Source organism: Podarcis muralis, chromosome 3 (assembly GCF_964188315.1).
Source record: "Podarcis muralis chromosome 3, rPodMur119.hap1.1, whole genome shotgun sequence".
Classification (NCBI taxonomy): domain Eukaryota; kingdom Metazoa; phylum Chordata; class Lepidosauria; order Squamata; family Lacertidae; genus Podarcis; species Podarcis muralis.
Window position 1 is genome coordinate 97,426,220 of NC_135657.1, and position 11,648 is coordinate 97,437,867.

Genomic DNA, 11,648 nt, shown 5'->3' on the forward strand with positions numbered 1-11,648 from the left:
CTAGGACTTGCCGATCAGAAGGTCGGTGGTTCAAATCGCTGCGACGAGGTGAGCTCCCATTGTTTGGTCCCAGCTCCTGCCAACCTAGCAGTTCGAAAGCATGTCAAAGTGCAAGGAGATAAATAGGTACCGCTCTGGTGGGAAGGTAAATGGTGTTTCTGTGCATGGCTCTGGTTCACCAGAAGTGGCTTAGTCATGCTGGCCACATGACCCGGAAGCTGTACGCCAGCTCCCTCGGCCAATGAAGCGAGATGAGCGCCGCAACCCCAGAGTCGGCCACGACTGGACCTAATGGTCAGGGGTCCCTTTACCTTTAAATAACATACTAATAATGTACTAAATTGTGTAATCATTTATGTAAAACTCCATCACAATGGACAGCAAGAGGACTAATACAGTTTTTGTCGGAAGCCGAACTGCAGCAGAATAGAAACAATTCTGCACGTGACAAACATGAGTCAGAACGGAAATCGATGCCTTCTTACTTCCTTAATGGGTGGCACACCCTCAGTTTTTGGACTGGGCTAGAGAAGGGGTGGCTAACCCCTAGTTTGGAGGCCAGTCCTGGCCCCAGCAAGTTTTTCAGTTCTTCAGAGACCCAACTGAATTTTGGTGGTAGTGGTGGAAAAGGAGAAAGTAGACATAGCCCTCGGTTGAGTGGACCATAGGACCCTGATGGGAATATGATTGTCCCTGCTCCATCCTCAATCACCAGATCAAAGATTTGATGAGTGGAGAGGACTGTCTTTGCATTTGTGTTGGTTGGGAGGCTACACCCAGTCTCTGGATACAATTTATTTCTTTTTGTTAACAAATCATTTATTGATACTTACTCAAAGATATACAAAAATACATGCCCATTACAAAGTATATTTTTATAACATACTGAGATAAAACAGCTACTTAGTCTAAAAGGGAACAATGTCAGAAGGAAGAAAAGACAAGCAAAGGAGAAACCTAAAGGAAGAGAAAGCAAGAGAAAGCAAGAGAAAAGGGAGAGAAAGACAAAAATTAAAGAAGAAGAAAAACAAAACAAAAGGACTTCTGGCTCTCTGTCCTGCAGCTACATATGATTTACATTCCTTAAGATTCAACCACTCCATCCTTTATAAACAAGTATTTTTCGATCTTCAAATCCAGCTATTACAAGTTCATTTTCTCTTTCACGCAAAAAGTCCACAAGAAATTTCCAATCCTTAACAGATATCAGTAATGATTTTTCTCTAATGCAACTTGTTAACATTGCCATCTCAGCCAAGTCCAACAGTTTTACCAGCCATTCTTCTACAGTGGGTTGGGCTATGTCCTCCTGGATACAATTTCTGATATACAGTGGTACCTTGGGTACCACTTAATTCATTCTGGAAGTACGTTCTTAACCTGAAACTGTTCTTAACCTGAGGTACTGCTTTAGCTAAAGGGGCCTGCTGTGCCTCCGCCATATGATTTCTGTTCTCATCCTGAAGCAAAGTTCTTAACCCGAGGTACTATTTCTGGGTTAGCAGAGTCTGTCACCTGAAGCGTCTGTAACCCGAGGTACTACTGTACATACTTCCTTGGCAGTAAGAAAGCTAGCTCATCCTTCATGGGCTGGGGGGCAAAAGAATGGTCTTGGAAGTGGCATCAGTGCTGTTCTACTGGCAGAGACAGATATGTCTTTGGGAAGACAAGCCAGCAGAAACTTCTACCAGCAAAGACAGTCCACCAGCACAGTGAGGTGAATACAGGGTGTGTGTGAACATGCCATGTCCACAGCCCCTATGTTTTCTTGACATGCCCACTGAATTGACATTGTAGCCAGTGGGAGAGAAGAAAAGGAGAAGAAACCCTCTCTCCCACCTATAGCCCATGTCTCTGCAGGGCAATGGATCTGGAGATGGTTCTGTTAACAGATCTCCCATCCCAAAGGGAAGCAAGGTTTGTTCTGCAAGTTCCACTAAGTGCTGAAATCCACGTTCCTGAAAATGGCATCTTGGTCTTCTCCAGATCTCCCCAATAATGCTTAGGTTCACTTACCTAAATGGTCATCTTTTAATTGATAAGCGGGATACAAATCTTAAAAAGGAATCCAAAATATCACCTTGTTTCAATCAAATATCAGTTTCAAATATCACCTGCTTGTCGGCTTCCGCATTGACTGAGCGGAGAGGGCTCATAAATTCAGCATCATATCATGATGACACAAGACAAGTGGTCCTCAACGTTCTGGTTGCAAGGGGGATGCTATAGGATGCTGAGGATTTTGTTCTGTTTTCTTTGCAGTAGCTGCAGATTTCTGAAGATCTCTCACTGGGCTCAGCAATGCTGCTGTAGTATGTGTGGCACTTGTGGAGAACTGCCATCGAATGTAACCAGATCGGCTAGTCAGCATAGGGTGGGGTAACAGCTGCCCCAAGCGTTCAGGGCTTTACATTCTCTGTGATCAAGGCTTCAAGACATTTATTAAACTGGAAGGAAGCCTTTTTTGGTCCTCCAACTCTCCAGACTGGATCGGGTGATACCTTTACATCTCTTGAATCCCTATGCATGGTGGGGAATGAGAGTGCACCTTATTGTTTCACCTCTGACTTCACAGAATGTCTGTACATGGGCATAACATTTAGATAAGACACAAGCACAAACGTGTGTTGTTGTTGTTTAGTTGTTTAGTCATGTCCGACTCTTTGTGACCCCATGGACCAGAGCACGCCAGGCACTCCTGTCTTCCACTGCCTCCCGCAGTTTGGTCAAACTCATGCTGGTAGCTTCGAGAACACTGTCCAACCATCTTGTCCTCTGTCGTCCCCTTCTCCTTGTGCCCTCCATCTTTCCCAACATCAGGGCCTTTTCCAGGGAGTCTTCTTCATTAGGTGGCCGAAGTATTGGAGCCTCAGCTTCAGGATCTGTCCTTCCAGAGAGCACTCAGGGCTGATTTCCTTAAGAATGGAGAGGTTTGATCTTCTTGCAGTCCATGGGACTCTCAAGAGTCTCCTCCAGCACCATAATTCAAAAGCATCAATTCTTCGGTGATCAGCCTTCTTTATGGTCCAGCTCTCACTTCCATACATCACTACTGGGAAAACCGGAGCTAGCTAATATCCCAGACTACATCTGGGAAGCAGTCACAAAATTTTGACCAAGAAATGTTGGGTTTTATTTTCATAGTACCCTTTTAAGAACATCATGGGCAAGTATAGACATGTGTGATGACAAAGGCGGGTCTACAAGGCATGGTGTTTCTCTATGCTATGTATAAGAACATAAAAAGAGCCTGCTAGGTCAGACAAATGGCCCATCTAGTCCAATATTCTGGTCTCACTGTATCCTGAAAATAAAGCTTGAGCAAAACAGCATTTGCTGCAGTTGCGATTCCCAGTCACTGGCAGTGGAGGTCAAACACAGCCACCATGCCCAATAGGCATGGAGAACCTAATTGTCCATGAATCTGTCTAATCCTCTTTCAACGTTCTCCTGGCTGATGTCTGTCATCACTTCTTGTGGGAGGAATTCCTGAAAGACCTACACTGGCTCCCAGTACGTTTCTGAGCACAATTCAAAATGTTGGTGCTGACCTTTAAAGCAATAAACCGCCTCGACCCAGTATACCTGAAGGAGCGTCTCCACCCCCATCATTCAGCCCGGACACTGAGGTCCAGCTCTGAGGGGCCTTCTGATGGTTCCCTCACTGTGAGAAATTAGGTTAGAGGGAACCAGGCAGAGGGCCTTCTTGGTAGTGGCGCCCACCCTATGGAACGGCCTCTCATCAGATGTCAAGGAAATAAACAACTATCTGACTTTTAGAAGACACCTGAAGGCAGCCTTGTTTAGGGAAGTTTTTAATGTTTGATGTTTTATCGGGTTTTTAATATTCTGTTGGGAGCTGCCCAGAGTGGCTGGGGAAATAATAATAATAATAATAATAATAATAATAATAATAATAATAATAAATAGTTTAACTATGTTCTGTGTGAATAAGTACTTTATTTTGTCTGCCTGAATCTTCCAACATTCAGCTTCATTGGATGACCCTGAGTTAAGAGGGATGAATCTGAGTAATTGTATCACCCAATTCAGCCCTTACTTTATTATTTAGCAGTGTTTTCATATCACATTCTATGAGGGGAGGGCAGTTGACGTTTCTGAGGGATGTACTTGCATGTCTATATTTGAGAGTACTTTTGTGCTCCTTCACACCTGGTTGCTGATGTGGATACCAATGAGAATTCCTTCTGGACTTACCTCCACGAGGAATAAATGTGAAATCCATACTGATGGAGGTGCGGTGCTAACATGGTAAGCATCCTAACGAGGAACAGGCAACCTATGTGATGCGTGTATTTAATTGATTTACATATTTTACATTCTGGGCTTTGTTGTCAAACAACCCCGGGGTGAGCCACCTCAATAAAAAACACACCATAACATAAAACCAGTGAGAATTAAAAACAGCAGCATTATGCAAAACATTATGCAGATCACTCCATGTCTCTCCACCCCACCCCCAGTGTAGGCTCCATGTAACAGCATCTCCCAAGGCCTGGAGAAAGAGGAAGATTTTCAGCTCACACCTGCCGAAAACTGTTTTGTTTCACCAAGCATTTCTAGGCAGTTAATTTATTTCAGGGCTGGTCATATTTTCTGCATTTTATAATTTTATGATGGTTTTCTTGTGCTCTGCCATGATGTTTTTTAATGAGTTGTCAGTTTATTAATACTCCTATATGTAAATAAAGTAGTATATTCGTACAAGAACCAGCAGCAGAATGTGTTATGCTCTTCTCCTTCCTGCCTGCTTCTGCTATCTGTAAAGATAAAGGGACCCCTGACCGTTAGCTCCAGTTGCAGACGACTCTGGGGTTGCGGCGCTCATCTCGCTTTACTGGCCAAGGGAGCCGGCGTACAGCTTCCGGGTCATGTGGTCAACATGACTAAGCCGCTTCTGGCAAACCAGAGCAGCGCACGGAAATGCCGTTTACCTTCCCGCCAGAGTGGAACCTATTTATCTACTTGCACTTTGATGTGCTTTTGAACTGCTAGGTTTGCAGGAGCAGGGACCGAGCAATGGGAGCTCACCCCATCACGGGGATTCAAACCGCCGACCTTCTGATCGGCAAGTCCTAGGTGTTATGTAGTGTAGTTTCACCCTGGGCCAACAGGGGGATACTGTATATAGTTTTCACTCAGGTCTGTAGATAGTTTTCACTCAGGTCCGCGGCAGTTATTTTAGGCGGGAACTCTGGGCTGTTGTGGTTACAATGTGACAGCCGGCTGCCTATAAATACAGGCCGGCTGAGCTGTTCACTGTCAGTTCTATTCCAGCTTACCAGAATAAAGAGCTACTTGAAGAAATCGCTGTGCCGGCTGCTATGTCAACCCACCACTTAACACTGGCGACGAGGATGGGATGGATGGACATCAGAGCACAGCCAGATGCGGCCAGCCTCTGAACTGAGCTGAATCACGGAGCTGAATCACAGAGCGAAATCACTGAGCGAAATCACTGGGCAGAACCAGTTCAGAGCTGACTGTTCTGGCTAGAGCACTGTGTTCCATCCATCGCCCTTCACGCCGGCATCGGAATCATGGCTTCACTTGTGCCTCTACCGCCGTTTGCGCCAGCCTCTGAATCATGGGACTCCTACCTCGCTCGGTTCGACTGCTACCTCCAAGCCAACGAACTGACAGCAGTATCACAGGATCGGAAGCGGGGCCTATTCCTCAGCCTCTGTGGGCCTGAGGTGTTTGAGACGGCCCGAGCGTTGGTTGCGCCTGAAGCAGTCCAGGCATCACCATGGGACACGATCCAAGAGAAGCTCCGCAACCACTACGCACCAAAGCCGTCCAAGATTGCTGCCCGCCATGCGTTCTACCACAGGAACCAGGCAGAGGGGGAGTCAATCAACAACTACACCACCGCCCTGCGACAGGCTGCAATGCACTGTGAGTTCCGAGACTTAGACGATGCCCTGATGGATCGAATCGTCTGCGGGGTCCGGGACATCCATCTGCAACGGCGTCTCCTAGCCAAGCCTATCAACAACTGCCAGTCGATGATGCCACTGCTGAAGCCCAGACGATCGTCACCCACCGGGGGGCATTCCGTTGCCGCCGGTTGCAGTTCGGGGTGAGTGTGGCTCCTGGCATCTTCCAAGGCCTTATGGAGCGTCTCCTGCAAGGGCTTCCGGGCGTGGTACCATATTTTGATGACGTCTTGGTGTCTGCAGACTCACACCAGCAGCTGTTCGAGCGCCTCCGTGCCGTGCTGACCAAGTTCCAGGAGGCCGGGCTCAAGGTAAAAAGGGAGAAGTGCCAGATCGCCGTTCCACAGGTAGAGTTCCTGGGCTATCTTATCGATGCCTCCGGTCTTCATCCAACCACATCCAAGATCCGCGCTATCCAGCAGGCCCCCACTCCAAAGAACAAAACGGAGTTGCAGGCGTTCCTGGGGCTGCTGAACTTTTATAACATGTTCCTGCCCCACAAAGCCACAGTGGCTGAGCCTCTTCACCGACTCCTTAGCACTAAGACGCCTTGGGCCTGGGGTCATCGGGAGACGGCGGCCTTCAACGCGGTCAAGGCTCTCCTTTCTTCGGACAGTGTGCTGGTACAGTACAGTGAATCCAGGCCACTGGTCCTTGCCTGCGACGCCTCACCTTTTGGCATCGGGGCTGTCCTTAGTCACCGTTTTCCAGATGGAAGAGAAGCACCGCTCGCCTACTTTTCCAGGACACTATCTCCGACGGAACGGAATTACAGCCAGCTCGACAAGGAGGCATTGGCACTTGTGGCTGGAGTGAAGAGGTTTCATGAATACCTCTATGGCAGGACTTTTGACCTCATCACTGACCACAAGCCACTCCTGGGCCTCCTCGCCGGTGATCGTCCAACTCCACCGGTCCTCTCACCACGCATGCTGCGATGGACTGTTTTCCTGGCTGCCTACCACTACCGGCTCATCCACCGCCCGGGGAAATCGATGGGCCATGCCGACGCCCTCAGCCGTTGCCCTCTTCCAGCATTTGTGGAAGACCCGGCTCCAGCTTCATCGCTCCTTCTGATTGAGGATCTTCCGGCAGCGCCTGTGTCGGCTGCCACTGTGGCCTCCGCATCTGCCCAGGATCGCACCATCAGCCGGGTGCTCAACTGGGTGTGGAGGGGGTGGCCACAAGGGCCCTTTGCATCGGAGTTCCAGCCCTTCGCAACCAGACAACATGAACTCTCAGCTCATCGCGGCTGTCTGCTGTGGGGAGACCGCGTCGTGATTCCCCAGGGACTCCGTCAGCGCGTCCTGGAGGCTCTGCACGTTGGCCACCCGGGAATTGTCAAAATGAAGGCGTTGGCTCGGTGTTACGTCTGGTGGCCTAATAAGGACGATGCCATCACTGCCTGGGTGTCCGCCTGTCAAGCGTGCCAGGAGTCGAGGCCTGCACCACCGGCAGCTAAGGGATACACGTGGGAGACGCCAAAGACACCCTGGTCGAGGGTGCACATCGATCTGGCTGGCCCCTTTCACGGCCGGACCTTTATGGTAGTGGTGGACGCCTATTCCAAATGGCTGGAGGTCGCCCTGATGCCCTCCACCACTACCGAAGCTGTCATCCGGGTGCTGCGAGGCCTGTTTGCAACGCATGGGTGTCCTGATGTCCTTGTCTCTGACAACGGACCGCAGTTCACATCAGGCACGTTTGAGCGGTATCTTTTGGGACTGGGCATCCGCCATGCCCTAACGGCACCCTTTCATCCATCCAGCAACGGGCAAGCGGAAAGAATGGTGCGCTCGACAAAAGAGGCACTGGCGCGCCTGGACCGGGGAGACTGGCATGAGCGGGTCGCCGAATACTTGTTCGCGCAACACATCACCCCTCATGCGGCCACAGGGAGGAGTCCTGCGGAACTGCTTATGGGCCGCCGCCTCAGGTCACCGCTCGACCGGCTACACCCAGACTTTGCCGTGGCTGAACCCCCAGGCTGTGCCAACGCACCACGGTCATTTGTCCCAGGAAACCAGGTCTTTGCCCGGAACTATGTGGGGGACATCCCTTGGGTGCCAGCCACAGTAGTGGGAGTCACTGGACCTCGCTCGTACCAGGTGGCACTCGAAGACGGGCGCTTGTGGCGACGGCACATAGACCAACTTAGGCGCAGGGTTGGGGACTTGGACACTACCGAGGTGCCCCCAACTGCGCTTGCGGCTCCAGAAGAGACACGTACAGATGGCGAGGCTCCACCTACACCTCCCTCGCAAACTGCCAGCGTGGAGCCGAACCAAGCCGTCTCAGAACAGACTCAGACCACTCCACTTGCGGAGGCTCCACTCACAGCAGCGGATCCAGGGGAGTTGGTTCCAACGCCACCTAGGGTCGCACCACAGCCTCAGCGAGAACTGTGTGGCCCTCCGGACTTGGCTACCAGTCCCCGGCGGTCTGGCAGAGTTTCCAAGCGCCCAACTCATTTAAAGGACTATGTTGTTGGACAGGTATCACTGTTGGTCTAAGTATGGGAAATGTAACCGATATGCTTTTGTGCCTAATTGAACCATTACGCGTAGTGCTGTATATAAGGAAACCATTACGATTGTAACTAACGCCTTATCTCGGTGGGGAGGGGTGTTATGTAGTGTAGTTTCACCCTGGGCCAACAGGGGGATACTGTATATAGTTTTCACTCAGGTCTGTAGATAGTTTTCACTCAGGTCCGCGGCAGTTATTTTAGGCGGGAACTCTGGGCTGTTGTGGTTACAATGTGACAGCCGGCTGCCTATAAATACAGGCCGGCTGAGCTGTTCACTGTCAGTTCTATTCCAGCTTACCAGAATAAAGAGCTACTTGAAGAAATCGCTGTGCCGGCTGCTATGTCAACCCACCACTTAACACTAGGCTCTGTGGTTTAACCCACAGTGCCACCCGTATCCCTCTGCTGCCTGTAGTCATCCATAAAAATAAACTTTTGGAAACATTTTGCCACTCCAGGCAACCCTGTGATCTGAGTATGCACTAATCCCACATAAACTGTATAATAATAATCATAATAATACCATACTTTTCTGTGTATAAGATGAGGTTTTTTAAATTTAAAAATTATGTTAAATTTTGGGGGTCGTCTTATACATGGATAGTGCCTAGGGCAGGGGTCAGCAAGCTTACCGGTCGATGGGCCGGTCCATGCTCCGTCCGTTGGAGAATGGGCCGGACCGTGTATGCACACGCACTCTTCTGGGTCAGAGGAGCGCCCATGCATGTGTGTACACACTATTTCTGGTGCTGCTCTGACTTGGATGTGCACAAGAAATAGCATGCGCACATGCGCATGGGCGCGTCTCCATCCCGCACGAGTACACACACTTTATTTCCGGCGCACATCTGTGCTGCGCCAGTAAGAGCGGGAGGCGGGGGCGGCAGGGGTCACCATGGGCCGGTTAGTCGTGCCTCGTAGGCCACTACCGGTCCATGGGCCTTAGTTTGCTGACCCCTGGCCTAGGGTGTGATTGGTTGCTGCCACGAGCCGGAGATTGTCAGTGGCTATTGGGCGTGTTATTGGTAGCTGAGGCAAGGGCTGGTGTTGATAGGCTGTTGCTGCATCAATTGGGCGGGCTTTTGGCGTCTTCTGCTGGTGAGGGGACAGACAATAGGTGGCCTTTGTGGCACATGCAAGTGGCAGCATAGATCAGGCGGGTGAGCGATTTTCTGCAATCCCCCTTAAATAAAGCTCAATGTCTCTGTGCCACCCCCCCAAGAAAGCTCAGCAACTCTGGGCAATCTCCCCCCACTTTCTTAATTTGGAGTCCCCCAAAATAGGGGGCGTCTTATACATGGGGGCATGTTATACATGGAAAAATACAGTAACCTAACCCATACATTATTTTATAAGTTTGGTATTATTATCCTGATACATATGTAAATGTAAATAGCCTGCTATATTTTGTATTCGATCCATTTCAATTCATAAGTTGCGAGTGTTATCATATTGTCGATCCATTTATTAAAGGGGATCCTATATTTATTCTTCCAGTTCATCAGTATGAGTCTCTTATGTGTATTAGAGCACATAGAATCCATTTTCGTTGTCCTGTTGTAAACTTCCATACAATAGGTACCTAGTTCAAAAGAATGTTCTCCGCTGAGTGTGGACCGGAAGACAAGTGTCCTGGTTTTGAGCTGCGACATGTTGGAGGGTATGTGTTATGTTGTGGGTGAACATATCAGACGACATAGCAATTCTTCAAACAGCTCTTGTTTATTCAGAGGCCAGAACAGAACTGAACTGAAGAGCTCAGTCAGCCTGCTTATATAGAGCTCCAGAACAACGTAACTGTAGCAACTTTCTAAAACTATCCAATCACTGAACGTCACTTTCGATCCTTCATTTGCATACAAACTATCCAATCACTGAACGTCACTTTCGATCCTTCATTTGCATAACTATCTACAGTATCCCCTTGCTGGCCCAGGGTGAGAGCTTCAGTACATAACAGTATGCATGATGGAATGCTCCACCACAAAGCATGTAGAGAAACATGACAAAGAAGGCTTGGCCACAGCCTTTCTTCATCAAATGATAGTGTACTACATGGACCATGCCATCATTTGAGCTCCCCCTCCTTCTCATTTGATATGGCAAAGTCCACATTCCTCAGTTTGACTGCTTTAGTGAGAACTAAGTCACTGTGGTGGAGGGCAACGTCTTCTTTACTTGGCACTAGGTGACCCAGGCTATGATTACCAGGGACTCCATTGGGTGTGAGATGTTTCTCTGTCCATGGGCATTCTCCACAGCCTAATGATGGGCATTTTAGGAATTTGTTGAAATGAGAAGGGGAAGAGATTATATGGCAAAAGGGTTGCTTTCAAGTCAGGACAGATGGATGGAGAATTTCAGGGACTTAAACTGCACGGCAGGCAGAAGGATTCCCAACCAGTGGTAGTCTTCTACTCATTAGGCACTAGGTATGTCATTCAAACCATGTCATCTCTCTCCTCCAGTTAGATAATCTTTATAGACAGTTGAGGCTTAACAGATGCCAACTGTATATCTCAGAGAAATATGTCAGGGAGAGGGAGCGTGACAGGCATACCAGAAGATCATCAGACCTAGGAGATGCTGGAGTAATTAAAAGCATTCCCTGTTCTCTGTTGAGCAAGAAGGAACATACTTGAACACACATGAATGCTGTGATATGAAGTGCTGTTTGCATGAGACTACAAAGACTAAACATGGTGCTTGGGGGCGGGGTATTTAAGGGTGCACAGTACTGGCACTTCTGTTTTGTTATTGTTAAAAAGTGTGGCATTTACTGTAACAACTTCATGGTGAGTACCGGCATCTATTTTTCCAGAAGAAATGCACTGGCTAAACATATTTACTAAAGCTGATGGAGCAGTGAGGGAAGGAGACTGCATGGCTGTAGCTAGCGAACCAGATGAAGTGAAATTAGTAAATTCTTTCACTAATTGCAGTATAGGATGCTTATAGACCATCTGCTGTATTTTGCATTGTTTCATAATACATTTCAAGAGATTTATGTACTTTTACTAAGGGGGGAAATTTGAAAGTACTATAAGGAAGTATGCTTTGAATAAGACCTTCAACCCTTATATGCCTCATTTGCTAGCTAACACAATCATTTCTGTGGCAAATAAGGAAATCCTTCAAATCTAATCAAATATATATCA